The sequence below is a fragment of the Marmota monax genome, unplaced genomic scaffold (genome assembly GCF_021218885.2).
Source record: "Marmota monax isolate L192 unplaced genomic scaffold, Marmota_monax_Labrador192_F-V1.1 WCK01_AAM20220418_F8-fsc00121, whole genome shotgun sequence".
NCBI lineage: Eukaryota > Metazoa > Chordata > Mammalia > Rodentia > Sciuridae > Marmota > Marmota monax.
Genome location: NW_026693351.1, coordinates 1,965,558 through 1,987,788, shown reverse-complemented (window position 1 = coordinate 1,987,788; position 22,231 = coordinate 1,965,558). Strand labels below are relative to the sequence as shown.

At 38.0% G+C, this 22,231-nt stretch overlaps 1 protein-coding gene across 3 annotated transcripts in view; it reads left to right on the top strand.

Moving 5' to 3' along the window:
- Positions 1 to 6,345: 6,345 nt before the first annotated feature.
- The window catches only part of Ptpn4 (protein tyrosine phosphatase non-receptor type 4), a 169,947-nt gene continuing 154,061 nt past the window's right edge, over positions 6,346 to 22,231 (top strand). The window contains exons 1-2 of one of the 3 annotated variants that reach the window (XM_058583266.1): positions 6,346 to 6,896; positions 7,082 to 7,178. The gene's annotated coding sequence lies outside the window, so the exon portion shown is untranslated. Of the gene's footprint in view, positions 6,897 to 7,081; positions 7,179 to 11,282; positions 20,742 to 22,231 lie in introns of those variants that run through there. The other 2 variants (XM_058583265.1, XM_058583267.1) reach the window with 2 other exon arrangements.

The window sequence follows — 22,231 nt, the reverse complement described above, 5'->3', positions numbered from 1 at the left end:
GCAAGTGAGCAATACATATATTTTTTAATGAATAAAAATTATGAGGACTGATTTGCATTAATATTTAAATTAAAAAACTTAGATATAGGTTAAATGGCTTATATTATGCATGTTAATGTCCTAAGAGTAAGCTTATACACACACATTATATTCACATATATCCTTTTTGTTTTTTGCAGATATTATATAGACATTATGCCAATATAAAATATGTTCATTTTGGGAAAAGAATTCATTAACTCTTTCAGATATTTAAACTTATAAACTCTAATAGCTAAAAATAGTTGGTATTAGAGATTATGGCACAAAGAATAATAGCCTCCGAAAATGCCTTAATCCTCAGAACCTGTAAATATGTGTCCCTACATGGAAAAATCTTTCCAGATATGGTTAAGTTAGAGGTTTTGAGATGAGGATATTATCCTGGGCTACTTGGGTGGACCCAGTGCAATCACAAGGATCCTTACAAAATGGAGGCAAGAGGGTCAGAGTAGGTGAGACAGAAATTTGGAGATGCTATCCTGCAGGGTTTGAAGGTGGGAGAAGGAGCATGAGCCAAGGAATGTAGGAGGCCTTTAGAAGCTCTACAAAACCCAGAAGAGAAAAGCTGGATGCAGTGGTGCAGGCCTGTAATCCCAGCAACTTGGGAGGCAGAGGCAGGAGGATTCAAGATCAAGGCCAGTACTCATCAATTCAGTGAGTCTCAAAATCAAAGGGGATGTGGCTCAGTATTAGAGTGCCCCTGAATTCAGTCCCCAGTACCCCATTAACTAAATGCCCATTAGTTAGAGAAGGCTGATTACATCATGGGAGAGCCCTTAGAAAGAGACAAGTATCTGTATGTTCTGTTGAGGAATGATCCCCAGATATTGGTAAGTGTGAAATATAGTACGTATAGCATAACCTGCTGTGTTCAGGAGAAAGAAAATAATTTTCCCAAAAAGGAAAATAAAAAGTCAAGGGAAGGTCTGGGGTTGTAGCTCAGTGGTAGAGCACTTGCCTTGCACATGTGAGAAACTGAGTTCATTCCTCAGCACCACATAAGATAAATAAATAAAATAAAGGTATACAGGGGCTGGAGTTGTAGCTCAGGGGTAGAGCACTTGCCTTGCAAATGTGAGGTACTGGGTTCGATCCTAGCACCACATTAAAAAAATAAATAAATAAAGGCATTGAGTCCATATACAACTAAATTTAAAAAAAAGGTATAAAAAAAATCAAGGGGAGATTCTCCTCTAAAAGGTTCCAAGGAATACAACCTATTGACTCATTTTTGTTTTTCTGATGTCCAGACTGTAAGATAATAAATTTGTATTGTTTTAAGCCACTGGAGTTGGGGTAATTTGTTATAGCAGTAATGGGAAACTAATACAGAGATGGAGAAGATAACTTATTGGAATAAAGTAAAACATTCTCAAATTAAAAATACTCAGAAGCTGGGTGCGGTGGCTCACACCTGTAATCCCAGCCACTCTGGAGGCTGAGGCAGGAGTTATCCTGAGTTCAAAGTCAGCCTCAGCAACAGTGAGGCACTAAGCAACTCAGTGAGATCCTGACTCTAAATAAATACAAGTATATTAAAAAAAAAAAAAAAAAAAAAAAAAAAAAACCTCAGCGGGCTGAGAGAGTAACTCAGTGATAGAGTGCATACTCAGCATATATGAGGCCCTGGGTTCAATTTCCAACCTACCCCTCTCCTGATACTGCCTGGCAATGTGTTGAGGATTTTGCATCTGATAAAAACAATTTAGCAAATAGTTGTGTGTATGTATGTAATGAGTAATTCAAAAAGGTGATATTAGGACAACTGCCTAACCCGTTTTAAAAAAAACATGAAGGTCGATCTCTGTCCTGGTATACTGGAATTATTTCCAGATGGATAAATTTCAGGAAATACGAATAACTTTAATTGAGAAAAATGCAAAATCAAGAAATGACACAGAAGATGTGAGTAATGGTAACTCTCACACTTAGTTAAATTGGCAACAATTATTTAAAGTAAGAATGCACAAACATTTTGGCCCCACAAATTCATTCCCAGGAATTGACCTTAAAGAAAATACTTCAATATAGGTATAAAGTTTTGTAACAAAACAAAACAAAAAACCCAAACATTCTTTAAAACATTATTTGTAGTAGCACAGAACTAGAAATGACCCAAATGCCCATTCATTAGAGAAGGTTAATTACATCATGGGAGAGCCCTTAGAAAGAGACAAGTATCTGTATGTTCTGTTGAGGAATGATCCCCAGATACATTGGTAAGTGAAATATAGTAGGTATAGCATAACCTGCTGTGTTCAGGAGAAAGAGATATACTATTTTAGCTTATACATGCAGAGGAAATTCTGGAAGTGTCCCATGGATGATTACTAGTGCTTACCTTTGGGGAGTGGATTGGAAGTAGAAGGAAATCTCTGGTTTTAAAACTTTTACATTTTCTGTAAAGTTTTCTATCTCAGGATTGCTAAGTTGGGTCATCTGCTCTGATCTTTAGCCAACAAGAAAAAGAAAGAATTTCTACAAGTGAAGAGGGAGAAAGCCATGCAGACAGAGTGACACACTGGGCCACTGCCTCAGAGGTATATCTATTTGATTTTTTAAAATAGTTTTTTTTTAAGTACATTTAAAGTTGTTTTGTGCTTAAAGGAAGGCTAAGCCACAGAATTCTAAACTTATTGGAAAAATGTATTACATTTCTTTAAAGATTTAAATTCTTTAAATTTACTTTTTTTGTTTTTCTTTGCTTTAACTGAGGCATGAAGATTACAGATAAAAAGATGAAATTGCCCCTCAATTGTCTAGCTAAGGCAGACAGATATCTAACTGGGGTGTCATGTCAGAGACCAGCTCAGGACTCAAACTTGTCTGAAAGCCTTGTACATTGAATGCTCCACCTCACCAGCTTAAGCAACAAAATCAAGTCATTTTAAGTCACGTGGTTTTTTTAAAGTTAAAATTCATATCACTCCAGACTCTATCTAGCACGTGAAAACCAACTTTCCTTTGGGGTTCTTTTCCCTTATATATCCCCAGTGATTCCAAAGTTACTCAAATTTCTTTCAAAGGGGTCCTCTCAAGCTACTGATAGTAGGGTGGCCAGTGAGTCAGCCACAGTGCCCAGGCAAAGCTTATCTTCCAGTAATGCTGCCCAGGGTCATTGCCAAGGCCCAGGTGGCTGAGTTAGGCTGCACAGGCCAGAATAAATGCCTATTCCCTCCTGGCCCTCGCTATCCAGGGTTAGGAGAGAAGGCTGGTCCTTGCCTGTCAACAGCCTCCAACTATGGACACAGCCTTTATACTCACACTCCAAAGCACAGCCAAGGGCATGTTGAAGACACAGGAAAAAAAAAAAAATCAGTCAATAGCTGCGTCTGCTAATATCCAGTAATGTTTGAGGCCACTTTAAAAAAAAAAAAAAAGCTAACTCCCAACTATTAAATTATCTTAACTATGTTTCTTAGGTGTAGATCAGGTATAAATTCCTTATTGTCATATCGTTCTATGTCTATAAAGCTAAAGTAGTATGATAGATGATGCTGTTTTATTGAAATTTAATTCTCTTGGGCTGAGAATATTGAACTCACTGCTATGGTTATAGTTGTTACCACATACAAAATGATTCAAATGATTCAGAACAGGCATTAAAATATAATAATTTTAAAAAGAACAATTTAAATAAGAGCAAAACTTTACATTTATATAGAACTTGCAAATTGATTTTCTTTGACTTCTGTTTAATGAACAGTGGTCTACGCTTTTGCTACTCTAAGGTGGTCCAAAGACCAATGAACTTCTTAGAAATGCAGAGTATCAGGCCCTACCTTAGACCTAGTGGATTAGACCTGCATTTTAATGCGATACTCAGGTTATGGATATGCACATTGAAGTCTAACTTATTATTCCCCAGTTCAGTCTACAATAAGCCAGTATGGAGATGGATATATTCTAAAGCTCTCTCTCTTTCTCTCTCTCTCTCTCTCTCTCTCTCTCTCTCTCTCTCTCTTTGTAGTTGGACACAATACCTTTATTTTATTTGTTTGTTTTCATGTGGTGCTGAGGTAGATTTACGTGAACTTAGAATTTTCTAAGCATAACAGTAAGTGACTCCAATGGCCCATCCTGGTGACTTTCACTAAGGATGTTCCATTCAGGAACTTATTTAATTTATATGAATTATCCAGAGTAAGCAAATCCTAGAGACAGAATATAGCTTAGTGGTTGTTAGGGACTTGGAAGAGGAGGAAATGGAGAGTGATTGCTAACAGATATAAGATTTCTTTTGGGGGGTAGAATTAGTAGTGATAATTAGTAGTGATAGTTTATGATAGTTTATTTTAGGTGGAATTAGTGGTGACAATTGCACAATTTTGTGAAGATTCTAAAAAGCACTGAATTGCATACTTTAAAGGGTAAATTTTATAGTATGTGAATTATATATCAATTTTTAAGAAAGTGGCTTCATACTTTTCTTAAAGAACAATAGATGAATATGAGGCTTATGTTTGTTTATCTAAAGGGCTCATCCTGAGGAGTTTCCCAAAACAAAGGATGTCTTTCTCCAAGCCCTCATCAATGCTGAGACTCCAGATATATTTATGGTACACGTCAGATTTATGTTTTATGTAAATATAGACACTGTGGTTTACAGATGAGGGTAGAAGGAATGAGCTGCAGGGGGAGGGTCTGAAGATGGAAAGGTTAGTTGGGACTAGTTGCCAAGCTCTATAGGGCATCAATAAGGGCAATTTAGACCTGATTAATATCACTGATAATATCCAAACTACCAGATTTAGAAGGCGAGGAAGAGTGTGCTCCATTTTAAACATCTTCCTGAAATCCTACCGTGAGAGATTCAAACATTTCATTCTATCAACAACACTTTTTTTTTTTAAACCAGGCAGTGTAATCAAACATTATAAAGGATATAAAGATGACTGAGAGGTCCTTTCCCTTCAGTGGAAGTAGTGATCAGACCACGGAGTCGTGGTATGACCTGCACAGAGCCAAGTACTGTACAATAAAATGTATATGATGATAAGAATCAAAGGAAGATATAAACTTAGAGCTCTCTGTGTCAAAGGAGGAAGAAATTACTTTTTACTGTTGGTGGTATTCCTTTCTGATCTTTTGTTGGAGGATAAATGGATATTGATAGGTGGATTTGGGATGGAGAGCATTTTATAGAGTCAACAGCATGAACAAAGGCATCGAAACTGGAGACTTAGAGGCAAGAATGCATATTTAGGGAAGGATGAATGAGCACTGGCTAGACAAGAAATCTGGAAAGAAAACTAAGTAGACGAGGTAAAGCAGAAAAAAATATGAACTGACGCGTTTTCTTTTTCAAATGGCAAAACTAGGGAGGGGGGTGAGAGGAAGAGAGTCAGTCTTTCACAGATTGGTACACATTTCCCTGACTGGCAAATAGCCATTGTGTTGACTTGAAGGGAAAGTAATTTTTGAAGGAACATTTTTATAAAGGCCGGCTCTAGTAGGGTGGAAGCTATGAGCAAGGAGAAGGAAGAAGACGCCTGGCAACTGGGGAGGGTACCGGCAAATATGAGGCAGAAGGGAAGTGCGACGGTCAGGTCCCTGTGTCTTTCATTTAAACTAAGATCATAAGCCCATCTGTCCTATCACTAATAGGTTTGTATCCCAATAAAATATGAAAATTCCTGACGTGATAATATTAAATGCGCATTTATTAGAGTGAATTAATTCGATTTTAAAAAACACTGTGTTCCTGGTACATAGAGGGCACCTAACGTTTTATAAATTAACCTTGTTTGTTTGGGCTTTGTTTTGGAGCCTATATTTAGGAGAGTATTCAAAACTGCACCTCAAATTTTCAATCTACTATTAGTATTGATATTGGGATGCCCTGGTACCAAAAGATCTGCTTCTCCCCTTTAACACTTTAGTCTCTGGCCCCTCCCACGGGTCCCTAGGATCCTTAGGTACAGCGGCGGCGGGGTGGGGGCGGGTATTGCAGTTCGAGCAGCCAATCACAGCGCGGAGAAGGGGTGGGGCCACGGCGTCCGGTCTCTCCTCCTACACCGCCCACCCCACCTTCCCAAGACCCGCCCCTCTCACACCTGCGTGTCCCTCTACTCTGGGGCTGGTGTAATCTCTATTCGCTGCGCTAGCAGGGAAGGGGCGTGGCCTCACCTCTCGCGAGACCGCCTCCTGTTGCCTTTGCCGCTGCTCCTGGCAGCTGACTGGTCGCGCTTGCGCAGCCGCCATGTTCGGTTGCTATGCTGCGGCCTAGGAGACCGGTTGTGCTTGAGGGAGGAGGAGGAGACGGAGACGGAGGAGGAGGAGGAGGAGGAGGAGGAGGAGGAAGAAGAGGAGGCGGAGAAGGAGGGGGTTGACTGAGCGCCTCTTGCACTCTCACACACAAATCCTGCCCAGGATTGCCCGCCCGCTCCAGGCGTGCTGCGCGCTTTTCCGCTCCTCATCCCCCCCCCCCCACATTGTTCTCTCAGGACTCCTGGGTCCCCGGGGGCTGAAACTGGGCCTGAGCTGGGGCGGGAAGAGATTTGGCTTTGGCCGGAGGGTCAGAGATCTGGGGCCAGGCCCCCCGCCCCAGATCCCCTCCCCCACGTCGCTTTTTGGGGGGTGTGGATTATCTCATCCCCGCAGGGAGGTGGGAGAGGGCGCCGGCTGCCCGCCTCCCTGCCACTTCCCGGGCGGCGCTGGCCCGCGGCAGCCCCGCAGCATGAGGTGGTGCTGGCGGCTCCCGGCCGTAGCACGGCCGCCGCGGCGGCTGCTGCTAGGGGAGCGCTGAGGGAGCCCCCGGAGCTGCGCGGCGCGGCAGACGCGCTTCTCCCGGGTGCGTCCGGGCCTCGAGGTTTTTTTTCCTAAAGCCGAGAGGACGCGGCTGTGATACGAAGGTAAGAGGCTCTTGGGTGCCCGCCGGCCTTTCGGCCCTACACGTTGTATGCGAGGTTGTTACCTGGGGCATGTGAGGCTCTTGGAGGTGCCAAATAGGGCAAACCGGAGGTACAGGGTTGATTTAAAAGGAAGGAAATAAGGACGCTTCTTTTTTTCCTTTTTCCTGGGACCTTTGCTCTTGGAGTTCCCAACGTTATAGTTGAAATCTGTTATGGGTGAATGAAGGAACAAGGGATGGAATACGTACGAAGATGGAACGTTTCGCGGTGCCTGAACTCTATGTAAGGCTTTAGACTCTTTATAGACTTTTCCATTGCTGGTAGAATTCTCGGTAGATTTTAAAAAATTGGCTCAGGAGCCCTTCTTGCTTGCTGCAGGAGCACACTATCTCTACTATTCAAATTCTAACCTTCTAATGCTTCTACCAGTATATGCTAGTATTTAGAAATCTGTAGTTGGGCCAAAAAAGTTGAGATATAGCTAAATAGATGAGCCGATGCATTTCCCAGGGTTTCCTTAAAATGGAACAGTTTACAGTTGCACTGATGTACGTATGGATATTTCTGCGAAACTTAGAATGGGAGACTGTGTCTGGGTTTGCATCATAGAGTGACATCAGTATGCACAAGGACGATTTGCAGGATTTTTCAAAGCCTTGTTCTAGGAGGACCTGACATCTGCAACAAACCAGCTGCTTTTCGAATATGAAATTTAATATTAAGTTTTTGTGACGAAATCTTGAGCCCACTTGAAATGGCACAGCACAATAAAACGTATCTATGGAGGAAAAAAAAGTCAGTGTATCCGTCTTGTAATAGAAGATTTGAGTAGAAAGAAGACTGGTACAGTAAAAGCCAGGGCATTTTAAAATCCTGGCTTCCTGAAGCTTAGTGTGCCAGAGGGAGGAAATTATTTCTCATTTTTTAAGAGGGGGAGGGGATGACCTTAAAATAAATGATTATTCAGAGCCCCAAATGTCCTTAATGGAATAGAGCTAGATACATCAGTTAAATCTTGAATTTGATAAGTTTAAATTGAACATTGTTTTAAAGGAAAAGAAAACTTTTGAAAGCAAAAGTTGTGTATGGTACAGAACTACTTTACAGACTCATAAGAGTTAAGTCAGTTTGTGGATACTACCATTTTTTTGTCAGAATAAATTTCTGCTCCATTTACCATAACAGCTATTTTTGCATCTCTTAACATTTTTATGGCTTACATATCTTTATTTCATTTTGCATTTACACATGTGCATGGTTTTATAATATGATCTTGAGTGATTTGTAAGAGCAACATGGTCTTTTTTGCATATAGTAATTGTGATTTAGCTAGTATGTTTTAGACATTTGGCAAGACATTTTGAACACAAGGAGACATCACTATTTTATAGTTTTTTAAGATATTGAGTAGGTTAGTTATTAATTTAGAAAACCAGGGATTCTTCAAAAAGCAGTAATAGATGAGGATGTGACTTTCTTATTGCCTGTTTTCTAAAATGTTAGCTGTGGATGGATTGTGTCAAATTTGTGGTTTTTTTTTCTTATGTCCTAATTGAATATCTTTAAAATACCTCTAGTAACATGTTACTTTAAATTTATGACACCTGATTTCTAATTTAGGCTAGGCATAAAACCAGCATTGATTGAATGCACTTGCTAAAAATACTTTCTGGGTCAGATGTACTTAGAATGCAGCCTCAGGAAAATTCGTTTAGACTAGCCTGTGACCAATGTACACTTCATTATTATTAAAGGGTGTTAAAAAAGTACAGAATTTCACAAACTAAATTTCATCAGTTCAGACATAGGTGCCTAACTTTTATTTTAATGTGTAAAGTAAAATAGTAATAAGTTTATGTGGGATAATAATTTTAAAAAGTTTTTTCAATTATTTTAAACTTATATGATCCCTGTAGACTGTTGTTAAACTCTGTGGTTTATATACTTGATATATTTTAGTTTCATCTATTAAATATAATTGAGTTGTATAGTGACAGTATGTATGTGGAAATATTGTTGTTATTGGTCTAGTATTTATTTATGACTTTGTTTACACTCAAAAAGGGGAATGTTGACCATGTTTGTTTTTTTTTGACTATGTTTTTTTAAGTGAATTATCTTTAAGGAACAAAGAGACTACCAGATAATTTCACAGAGGCACTGATATTGAGAATACTTTGTTTCGTCCTTCAGAGAGTTAATTTAGTCACTTTTAAACAGCAGGAATGCTTTTAAAAAATATTTAAGGATCTTAACTTGTTTAGTGGCTGTTTAAAGGGAAATGGTTAAAAGTTCTTGAATTCTTTGTTACTTATTAGGTATGCAAAAATCTCTGACCTCACTAGGAATGAAAGTCTGTATGATTTAATGGTGCTAAGTATGAGTTATTGCTCCTAAATAAAATTTGTTTATTGGTAGAAAAGCACTGGTTACAGACTGAATTGAATTGTTGTTTTTCTGGGTTATTGCATGTTATGAAGTTTTTTATATGCTATAGTCGAGGTAGATTAAATTTACTGGCTCACTAGAAGAAGCTGTGAAGCCTTGAAGATTGGCTTAGCATTCTGGAAATCCTTGTATTGTTTGCCAGGAAAGTACTGTAGGAGGAAGGTATTGTTATTTCTTCATTTAATACTCAATTAGTACTGATGGTGAGAAGGAATATAATGTAGAAGCACTGTAGGGTATTTATTGGTGTGGAAGTCAGTTGTTTAAGAACAGCCTAATTTATTGTATATCCTTTGCATGAGAAGTCAGTATAATCAAATATAAAATGGAATGGGGGAAAAGAGAAGGGAAAATTTGTCACACTCTCTGTGTTAGAGGTATTTTTCCCTCACATTAATTCTTTATTTCATTATTCCCAAGTAGAAATACTGGAAGAAAAGCTCAGGTTTTCATACTATGGACTATTTTGAGGGGAAGATATTAACTTGGGTGGGTTATTGTGTTTATATCTTTTAACAAGGAGATTATGTAGAGTACTAGGGAAAAAAAAAAAAGACTCCAGAAGGGAAGAATAATAGTATTTATTATCTGTTAAGTGTCAGACAGTGTACAAGGGGTATTTCATGTTATTACAGTTCATCATCAAGTATAATTTGTGAGGTAAGTATTATTAATCCCCTGTACTCTCCTACCCCTGAAATAGAAGTAAAGAGAAATTAAATAACTTGTCCAGAGTCATAGTCCTAGTAAGTGGAATTCAGACCACATTTGTCTTACTGTAAAGCTTATTCTTTAGATCAGGGCTGTCCAGTTAAGTTTTCTATATTGTGAAAATATTCTTCCCTCATGTCCACACTTTAATGAGGTTTAATTGACAAATATGATAGAAATGTTCTTTTTCCGCACTGTTAGATATGGTAGCTATTAACCACGTGTGGCTGTGGAGCACTTGACATGTGACTAGTATGTGTGAGAAACTGAATTTAAAATTGTATTTAGTTTTAATCACTTTAAAATGTGGTTCACAGATGCTAGCCATATCTCGTCGCGAATGTGAAAGTGTTGGACAACACAGCCTTATATCTTGCTTCCTATGAAATCTGAGTTCTAGTATGTAATCTTCTACAAGTTTGTGTATGGTGTTAGGCATGTTACTTTGTTTTAGAGTCTCCATTTAACCTACTGTGAAAACAGTGGGGTTGCCATTAAAAGATTATTTCCAAGATCTCTTCTTGTAATTTTTATTAAATGTTCACTGGCTCTTAATACAAACGTATCTGAAAGTCTCCCCTCTGCAGTGTGCCCATTCTTCATATAAGGATTTTTATTCAGTCATTTTCTTTTTGAGAATATGTATAAATCACACATAAAGAATAATGGATTACACACACAGTTGTTTGTTGAAAAGATTGGGTAATCCAAGGCAGTACTATATGTTGGAACAAAGTTTGAATCTTTAAAATATCATATTTCAGCAAGTCACCTTCCATTTAAGAATATGTAGAGTTCCCTGGTGCTTACCAAATTTATTCTGAATTTATCTGCTGGGCCTTGAAGACTTTCCCCAGTTTCATCTCACTAATGCTGTTTCTTATTTTTGTTTTAAAAAAGAAAACATTCTTGTTTTTCCCTCCATCATTTTTTCCTCAGTTTAACCATCCTGCAGTCCATCTGCCTCCTTTAAGCTGTTCTCAAAATTCACCTTTTCTGGAAGAATGATGCTTAATCCATTCTTAAAGATCAGGCTTTGAGTCCTGGTGACACCACCTGGGGTTAATATACTTGCTCAGATACAGTTTATTATATCTTCCTACAGCTTTTCTTGAGTTTTAATGTTACCTACTAAATGTAAGAAAATTAAAAACAAGGCTTTCTTAGTTTGTGTTGCTTTGAGTTTAGTTTGTTATTCAGTAATGCCCTTTTTAAAAGTTCCTGATTTTAAAAAGTGATAAATACTGTAACAACATTTATTGGTAATCACCATTGTAATATTTTTTATTCCTTCTGGATAGTTGTCAATACTTATTTATATTATATATAGATGTATAATATATAGACATATAGCATATATACCTGTATTTTTTTTTCCTGGAAAATTGTGTAGTCAAGATATAATTTTAAGTCAAATATAAGGGAAACAGATCTGGTTTGGAATCTAGTCTCAAAAACCTTGTGCATGTCAGAGAAAACATTCTACATTTTACCTAACTTTTGTATTTACATACATGAATAGAGCACAGTGAATCCTAACATAAAGTATATCTACAAGACACTAATTAAAAAAAAAAGCTGTAAGTTGCATAAAGACCAGTAGGGTAGAGGGAAGAAAGGAGGGACTGAATTAGAGCAAATTATATTTTATGCTTTTGTGATTATGTCAAATGTATCCTAATGTTTTATATAACTACAAAGAATCATTTAAAAAAACCCTTGGGCAAATTATGTAACATCTGAACCACTTGGCCTTTTATTGTGGAGATTAGGATAACATATATAAAGCATCTAGCACTGTGTTTAAATAGATGATCAGTAAGTGGTAGTTGGTATTACTATTTTTTCCATTTTCCCATTCCCATGTTCATGAATATAGTTTAAATGTTTGCTTAAACTCAGGTGATATTCCATAATTTATTTAGTCGATTGCCTCTTGTTAACTTTTAAAAATTTTCCTCAGTCTAAAACTGTAGGACTGGGATAATGGTCCAGGGTTATGCCAAATTTCTCTCTCAAAATTCTTACAATGGGTAGTCTTGTTTTGAAAAAGATGTTAATTTGATTGTATAGTTTTGCTTTGTTATTTTAATTAATGTGTTTTTGAAATTTTTGGTTTATTGGGAAATGATGTTGTAAGCATTTCTTTACCTCTTAATAGAGTGAGAGCAATGGCATAAAGGAAAATAAGGCATGATTCTTGTTCTTGAGCTCAAATTCTAGAGTGGTAACACATGTCAACAAACACAATTCAGAGTGACAGTGAAATAAGATCTGGGGGAAATGAGAAGTGGTATTTGGAATATGGTCTTGAAGGATGAGTTGGAATTGATCTGGGTAGAGAGAACAGTGTGTACAAAAAGTCAGAAGTACGAAAGAGTACGTAGTGTGTTTGGAGAAATGCAAGTTGTCTTGTGTATATTCACCTCTTGATGGGTGTCGTATCTACTCCTGTGTGTGAATCTGTTTGTGCATATGTGTTGACTATTGAGGGAGACAAGCCTAGTTAAGGATTCTTATGTTTGGGCAATGAAAGGGATCATATTAAGACCTTTAGAACAGAGCTTCACGTTGGGTATGTTGGAGCCTTAGGATGGTTTCTTTTGGCTTCATAGTCTTCTTGCTTTATACAATTGTGCTAAAAAATTATTTTGGTGGCAACTTGGGAAAAGGATTGTGAAAAACAGTGTTGGAGAGTTTATCCATTCACTCTTGGCAGCCCCATTTCATAGTCAAGAATAAAACGCATACCAAGTCCTAAAGCAAGCATAAAGAAGGTCAAGTCAAAGTCTCCCCTTCCTCCCCTATCTTCCCTTCTTCTACCCACTCCTCAGTATTTTCTTCATTATTGTTGTTGGGGGGGGGGGTAATTTTTGGTGCAACTGTGTGGGAAATCAGCATTAACAATTAGGATATTTGAATAAGGGAATAAGATTGGAAATAGGTTTTGAAAGGTAACTCGTGACTTCTAGGTAATGATACAAGGATGTAAGAATGGTGCAAGGATGAGGTTAGAAATGGGGTAGGGAGATAAGTAAGGATGATCTTAGCATGCCAAGTGAGGGATAATAAGGCTAGGAATGGGGAAATAAAAATAAGAATGTGAGATTACTGATTAGGTAGTTTCATTAGAACTGTGAAAACTGATTAGGTAGTTTCATTAGAACTGTGACTCCATTTGGATATGGGGGAAGGAGGCAAAAAGTTGAAAATGATTGCTAAGATTTGTTCTTTGGCCACTTTTCTCCTTTGAGAAGGCCAAATAATTTTTATTGAGTACCTTCAGTGAGCCAAGTATTTTGCTAGGCACCAAGGTTGTCATGAGTCCTTATTGGATTTTTAAAAATTAACATTTTGAAATTCAAGCCTAATGAAAAGTCTCAAGGAAAGTAGTTAGAGCGCCTGAACTGTCTATTTGTTCATTTGCCTGTTCAACCAATTTTTAACAATATATATACTGTGTATGTACCCAAGATGAGCCTGGAACGTTTTGTTGTGCCTAACTTACTGTAGCAGGCTTAGTAAAAACTTCTTTCTACATTTCCAGGGATAACCTGGGCATATCTTTTTGCTATGTCTAATTGTATTCTGTTTAAATTTATTTTTCACATTTTTTTATTGATATAGTTGTACATAATGATGGGGTTTGTTGTTACATATTGGTACATGTGCACAAGATAACAATATTATTTGGCCAGTATCACTCCCTAGCACTTCCCTCTTCCCTCCCCTCTTTTTGTCCCCTGATCCAGTCCCTCTTCTGATCTCCTGTCATGAGATCCCTGACTACCCTGCCCACCCCCCACCACCTCTCTTTTCTTTTTTCCTCTCTAGCTTCGACAGATGAGAGAAAATGTACCACCCTTGACCTTCTCAGTTTGGCTTATTTTGCTTAACATAATTAATGACCTCAAGTTCCATCCGTTTTTCTGCAAGTGGCATAAATTCACTTTTATGGCTGAATAAAACTCCATTGTGTATATGTACCACATTTTCTTTATCCATTAATTCACTTATGGACAACTAGGCTGATTTCATAGTTTGACTGTTATGAATTGTGCTGCTGTAAACATGGGTGTATGCATGTATCCCTATAGTGTGGTGACTTTAATTCTTTAGGATAAATACTGAGGAGTGGTATAGCTGGGTCTATGGTTGTTGTATGCCTTGTCTTTTGAGGAAACTCCATACCAATTTCCATAGTGGTTGTATTAATTTACAATCCACCAACAGTATAAAAGTGTTCCTTTTATGTTTATTATTATTATATTTGTAGTACATTTGTATTTCTTCTTTTGACAGCTACTATTTAGTTTAATTTGCCCATTTATTAATTGGGTTATATGATTTTTTTCTTTATATATTCTAGATATTAGACCTCTTTTCTTTGGGGGTGAGTACTGGGGATTGAACTCAGAGGCACTCGACCCCTGAGCCACATCCCCAGCCCTATTTTGTATTTTGTTTAGAGACAGTCCACTGGGTTGCTTGGTGCCTTGCTTTTGCTGAGGCTGGCTTTGAACTTGGGAATCCTCCTGTCTTAGCCTCCCCAGCCCCTGGGGAGGCATGCGCTACTGCACCCAGCTAGATATTAGAGCTCTTTTGGAAGAGTAGACAACAAAGATTGTCTCCCAGCAGAGGCCGCTGCCAAAGCCCAGAGGTCTTTCTCCAGGCATGGTTGCCTCTCCCACACTGCTGCCCCCACCTTTGCCTAGAGGTTTTCTCTCTGGCGCCACAGATGCCACTTCTACCTACACTGCTGCCTCAGTTGCCCGCTCCTCCCTGTCATCACCTAGAAGTCTTTTCTCCAAGCGCTGCTACTACTGGTACTGCTCCTGTCAACTGATTCACTTGGTGCCGCTGCCCTGGACTGCTGCTGCTGCTGCTGCTGCTGCTGCTGCTGCTGCTGCTGAACCACTGCTGCTGATGTCCAGAGGTCCGCTGCCAGAGTGCCTGCAGGTTTGATTACACATGGCCACCTCCATCTTGGGATGCCAGCCAGCGCCTGGGGCCTGGGTGCCAGCCGGTTTGCAGCCACTGCCATCTGAGGGCGAGCTGCCTCTGTTTGGGGACACCAGCGAGGATCTGGATGTTCAGTGTCAAAGTGCCTGCAGGGTTGGCTGCGCCTGAAGTCTTCCTATAAGTTGTCCGCCATCTTGCAGTGCCTTTTCAGGGTCACTTCCCTATGTGAGTGCATCCCTGGTCATCTTCCTGCAAATTAGAACAGCTTGGAGATCTTGGGTCTGCAATGTGACCAAGCTTGGGGTATTGAAATCCAGATTAGAGGGATGGTAGCTGGGTCTGTGTGGCAGTCCTATGAAGAATCAGACAGGTCTGAGAAAACTTTGAACTCTGAAGCAAGCAGTTGCTCAGTTTTCCATTGAGCGCCCCCATCCCCATTTGATGTGCTTTTGTTTTAAATACTCCCCCCCCCTTCTCTAGCTAGCTACTATTTTTGGTTCCAGGTATTTTTTCATGCATCAGTTTGTTGAGGATTTTAGTGTATGGATGGTATTTTGCATTTTATTGTATATTATATTTTTAATTTTTATTATATATATTTTTCCTCTCGCTTGTCTGTTTTCCTGGATTTCTGTATTTTTTTCCCACTAAAGGTCAGTCTCTGTCAATTCTTTCCCACTCTTAGATTTTTGCTTATGGCTTCTCTCCTCCTCCCTAATGAACATAGTGTCCTGCACCACTTCTGTTCTCTTTGTCCAGCATTTGGAATTGTGAACCCTTTTAACAAATTTGCTATGTATAGTGTGGACAGTAAATTAAACTATTTCTTTTTGTTGTGAGAAAACTGTGGAAGTCTTCATAGGATCTAGTGGGTTTGGGGCTATATGTTGTTTACATTGGGTGCTTTTGATATTGGTCTCCCCCCTTGAAGGTGAGGTGCTGGAAACCTTCAGGGACACCATAGGTCTGCAGAGTAGAATTTGTGTTGCCTTAGATCCATACTGCTAGATTGGGAAACACACGAACAACATGAAAAAACAAAGGAATAAAGTGCCCCAAATAAACCAAGAAGCTCCAGGGACAGAATCCACTGACAACACAGTAGAAGAAATGTCAGAGAGGGAGTTTAGAATGTACATAGTTAAACAGATCTGCGAAAAAAAGGATAGTATAAGAAATGAAAGAAAAAACACAGGAAGTGAAGGATCGCTTCAATACAGAGAGATTGTGAAAAAAAAACCAAGCAGAAGTCCTTGAAATGAAGGTGTCAATATACCAAACAATGGAAGGCATCACCAACAAACTAGACCTCTTGGAATATAGAACCTCAGGCCATGAAGCTAAAAGATATAATCTTGAAAATAGAGTTGACCATGCAGAGAAAAGATGGTAAGAAACCATGAACAGACATCCAAACAAGAATTATGGGATTATATGAAAAGACCAAATTTAAGAGTTATTGGGATAGATGAAGGAGCAGAGATGCGAACTAAAGGAATGCGCAGTCTTTTCAATGATATAATATTGGAAAATTTCCCAAACCTAAAGAAGGAAATGTAAAATCAAATACAAAAGGCTTACAGAATCCCAAATGTACAAAATTACAGCAGACACATTATAATGAGAATGACTAACACAGAGAATAAAGATAAAATCTTAAAGGCCCTGAGAGAAAAAATTCAAATGACATATAGGGGGAAACCAATTCAGATCTCAACTGATTTCTCAACCCAGACCCTCAAAGCTAGGAGGTACTGGAATAATATATTTCAAACTCAGAAAGAAAATGGATGCCAACCAAGAATTTTTTATCCAGAAGAATTGTTTCAGATTTGAAAATGAAATAAAAACCCTCCATGATAAACAAAAGTTAAAAGAATTTGCAACTAGAAAGCCTGTACTACAGAATATTGTCAACAAAATATTCCATGAGAATGAAGTGAGGGGGAAAAAAAGTGAAAACCACCAGAGATGAACAATGCTAAAGAAATGTCAATCGAAGGAGAAACTAAGACAAATTAAAAACCATAAGTAAACCAAAATGACTGGCAACACAAATCGTAGCTCAATAATAATCTTAAACTCATCAATCGAAAGACACAGACTGGCAGATTGGATTAAAAACAGGAACCAATAATATGCTGTCTACAAGAGGCTTATCTCATAGGCAAAGACATCTACAGAATGAAGGTGAAAGGATGGGAAAAAAACATATCACTCACATGCAGGGTTTTCTATCCTCATATCAGATAAAGAGGACTTTAAGCCAAAGTTAATCAGAAGGGACAAAGAAGCCCATTTCATACTGCTTGAGGGAATTACACATCAACAAGACATAACAATCATAAATATCTATGCCACAAACAGTGGAACATCTCTGTACATCAAACAAACCATTCTAAATTTTGAGAACCAGATAGACCACAACACAGTAATGCTGGGTGACTTTAATAACACACCTCTCTCACTATGGGATAGATCTTCCAAACAAAAACTGAATAAAGAACTCTAGATATAAATAACACTAATCAATAATTTAGGCTTAACAGACATATATAGAATATTCATCTATCAATGAGCAAATACACTTCTCAGCAGCACATGGATCCTGCTCTAAAATAGACCGTATCTTATGCCACAAAATGACTCGTAGCAAATACAAAAACATAGAGCTAATACCCTCCATCCTATCAGATCATAATGAAATAAAATTAGAAATCAATGAGAGAATAAAAAATATAAGCTATTGTAACACCTGGAGACTAAATAAACATTATTGAATGATGAATGGATAACAGAATAAATCAAAGATGAAATAAAAAAAATACAGAGATGTAAATGATGAGAATAGTGATAAAACATAACAAAATCTGTGGGACATCATAAAGGCAGTGCCTTGGCCTCCCAGATTGCTGGAATTTCAGGTGTGCGCGACCATGCCCAGCTACAATGACATTTTGACAACTCCAAAACCCACAATAAGATGGCAATAATTTGAAAGGAGGGTAGGGAGTTATCCCAGATACCTTCTAAAATTCATTCAGGGCAATTATTTTGATAGCAAGTATTGGTATATGATTTTGTTTAACCATCTTTCAAATAACCACTATAATTTCTGTCCCTTAATCTTAAAAAGTGATAAGATGTATGTATCATTAAAAAGAAAAATAAATGATATTTTTCTTGATGCTATCTCCTCATCCTCCATAATCCAGGAAAGTCCTTCTTCCCTTTATGGTCAAATTTCATAAAAAGTTGTTTAGTTTATAATCAGTATTTGTCTAGTTTACCTTTCCACATTCAAAGTAGCTTACTATGTTAATGTTTTATAAACATATATGTTTTTTCATTTAAATATACCTTGGAGATCATTTGACTTTAGTGTTTAGAGAACTCCCAACCTTTCTTCCATCCAATATAGTGACATACTCTATTGTGTAGATACGTTGTTGTTGTTGTTTTGATATGTTGTTTTTAAAAAAATATTTTTAGTTGTAGATGGACACAATGCCTTTGTTTTATCTATCTATCTATCTATCTATTTTTATGTGGTGCTGAGGATCAAACCCAGTGCCTCACACATGCTAGGCAAGTTGCTCTACCACTGAGCCACAACCTCAGCCTTAGATATACTGTTAAGCTAACTTGTTTTGAATATTTAAGCTCTTACTATACTTGGATTCTTTTATTCTTCTCCTGTGTAACTTATTTGCTTTAACTTCTTTTCTGTCTGAATTGGGCTCCCATGAGGCATTGTGCATTAATGGTTTGCTCGACTTTGTGTACCTGAAGTCCTCTAATGCCTCGTGGGACCAACCTTTTAAACTTTGTGGCTAAGCCAGACTCTATCCTCCTTATTTCAGTTGCTTACATGAAAAAATGGTAGCAAAAGAAAAAGGGATAAAACTAATATTTGTTAAACTCTACTGGTTGTTTTTAAATATAATATTTAATTTAATTACCTCAGTAACCCTATGGAGTAGGTGGTGGTAGTCTGGTTTTACAGATGAAGAAGTTAAACTCAAAAAATAGAGTTGTCCAGACTTTTACAGCTTAAAAATGTCAGGTTGAGGGTTTTTTTTGTTGTTGTTGTTGTTTGTTTGCTTTTTTGGGTTTTTTTTTTTTTTTTTTTGTTTGTTTGTTTGTTTGTTTTGTGGTGCTAGGGCTTGAACCCAGGTCCTTGTGCATGCGAAGCAAGCATTCTATCAGCTGAGCTATAGCCTCAGCCCTTGGAAGTTTTTAAAGTAGGTTTGAGTCTAGAATCTGTACCTATTCTGCTACTGCCCTTGTTTTCTGTGTTATAATGTCATATTTTTGAATTCTTGAACTTTAGCCTTAAAGCCGGAGCTCTCTATTAATCTACTGTATACCTTACGTCAAGAGCCACATAATCAGACATGTTGCCTGCTGCCATGTTTCCCTGTTGCATTGTTCCTGATTGCTGGGATGCCACCTGCTTACCTGACCTCTGTGACACTAAAGCCCACTTCTCTGGATCCCTGCCGATAGGCATTTTCTAATTGCCTATCTGTATTGCCACTCATCATTACTCTTAAGGGTTTTTTGTTTTGTTTTGTTTTCTTCTCTAATTTCCCCTGCTTAGCCCTGTCACCACTTGCTTTTCAGTTTATCAAGCTTTGTGAAGCTTGAGCAAAATTTGCAAAATTATTTGGGATGATTTAACATTTTTTTATGTTAAATCTTTTTTTAAAAAAAGTTTTTTGTAGTAGATGAACCCAATACCTTTATTTTATCTTTTAATGTGGTGCTGAGGATCAAACCCAGTGCCTCTCACGTGCTAGGTAAGTGCTCTAACAACTGAGCAACCCCAGCCCAATGTTAAATCTTATCTTGGAGTTTTATATTAGTTTCCATAAAAGTGCATTTGACCATTAGTTTAGACCTTTCTAATTTCCTAGTGTAGCCAGTGTGGTCTGACATGCATATTTGATCAAAATTTTCTATTATCTCTTCATCTGCCTGTGAAACAAATGAAGGGATTTTCCAAGGAGTTCAGAATTATTTGAAAAATACCAATTTTATAAGTAATGTTGAAGGTGGGCACAGTGGTTCACTCCTGCAATCTCAGCTACTCAAGGAGGCTGAGGCAGGCAGATTGCAATGTCAAGGCAAGCCTCAGTAACTTAATGAGCCCTCCATCTCAAAATAAAAAATGAAAAGGAGCCAGGTATGGTGGCACATGCCTGTCATTCCAGTGGCTTGGGAGGCTGAGGCAGAAGGATTGCGAGTTCAAAGCCTGCCTCAGCAATTTAGCCAGGTCCTAAGTAACTCAGTGAGACCTTGTCTCTAAATAAAGATATAAAGAAGGGTTGGGGGTGTGGCTCAGTGGTTAAGTGCCTCTAGATTCAGTCCCTGGTACAAAAAAGAAGAAAAGGGCTAGGGATGTAACTCAGTGGTGGAGTATCTTTGGTTCAATTCCCAGTAATGAAACAAAAAATGAAAATAATGTTAGTGTCATTTTTGCTGGTTTCTTTTTTAGATATTTCTTTATTGTATAGAAGCAAATATCATTATAGACTTCAGAGATTCTTGAATTGTTTTATTTGCATTGTAATGAAATCTCTACTTGGTTTATTTACATGTCCCACTTATCTTTCTTTTTCCAGTCCAACAACAGTCAGTTACAGTCGCTTACTACAGAAGTACTAGGAAATGGGGTATCTTCTCTGAGAAGCGTTTTGTGACTTGGAAAAATTGTTGCAGGTGATTCTGATAATGTGATCCACCTTACATGTGTCCATTTTTATGGGTTTTGATCTGTGTTCACACAATCATTTAAAAAAAATTGTATAGGTCAACATTTCTTTTTATGAAATTTCAAATCTCTAAAAAATTTTTTTTTATTCACTTAGTGCCAGACTTGACCTAACAGATGTGAAGCTGTTTAGTCTTCATTTATCTCACTTAATAGTAGACCTTCTTTAAGTTCTCTAATGAAATTGTATGGTGCTGTCTAGAACTAACCAAGAAGGTTACTCAATATAAGGTATATATTTTTTTTTTTTTTTAGGATAAAGCGGTTGAACTTATGCTTTTCATGTTCCAGTTTCACTTTTTACATATATTCTTCAAATTCATTGTTCATTTATCTGTTAGTGTCTTAGTAAGTTTTGTTACCAATTTATATTGTAGATATTAATTGTTTATTTGATAACACAGTAATATGCTTGGGATATACTGTGAGTTTTTTTGTATCTACCATATCAAAAAATGCCACAACTTGAAAGCACATCTATTTATAAAGGAGATGACTTTGCTTACAATCCTTTTATGTCATTCAGTGTTACATCTCTACATTAAAGCCATAGTTAGTTAGGTACTGTAGTGCATGCCTGTAATCCCAGCAACCCAGGAAACTGAAGCAGGTAGATTACAAGTTCAAGGCTAGGGATGTAGCTCAGTGGTAAGGTATCCCTGGATTAATCCCCAGTACCAGTACCAAAAAAAAAAGAAGAAGAAGAAATGAAAAGAAAAAAGATAAAATCCATAATTAATAAGTGTTGAGAGCCACAGCCGAAGGGGCCCCAGCAAACTTTCAGACTGCCAGCTGATGATTGGCTTACAGTGGCCCCATCAACTTCTAGCTGATTGGCTCCTCTGCGGTGATGCTCATTGGGCTGTTTCCCTGCCCTTTCAGACCACGGAGCTGCTCATTGGGGGACTTTTTTGGCTCCACCCGCGCGACCCAGCCAGTCGGCCTCAAGAGCAGGAGGAGGGGGGAGGTTGAGAGGCTTGTGGGAAGCCGGTGGTGGCAGTTGGGCTCTGAGGGTTTTTCCTGAGGAGCTGTTTTGTTTGGCTGTGTGGTTCTAAAAATAAAGTTAGTTTCTTTTGACAAGTGGCTCCTGAATTGTGCCCAGCCAGACTGCGGCAAATAAGAAAATTTCTTCTGAAGAAGAGAGGAACAACAAAACTTGAAAGATGATACCTTTTTTAAGACAAGAATAATAAAGAATATTCTCATTAGTGGTACTTATAAAAGATAGGCTTTATCGGAATCTAATATAGAAGGAACTAAAGAACCAAAGTTCACTGATTTATGTAGTTTCTTTCCCTGTCAAGACTGTGAGCCTCCTGAGGCTAGAGATCTAGATGTATGCATATTTATATCTCCAGCATCTAGTACTGTGCCTGCTAGTTAAGAGCTGCTCACATATTTATATGCATAAACTGGTGTTTTGAATGTACAGATTTAG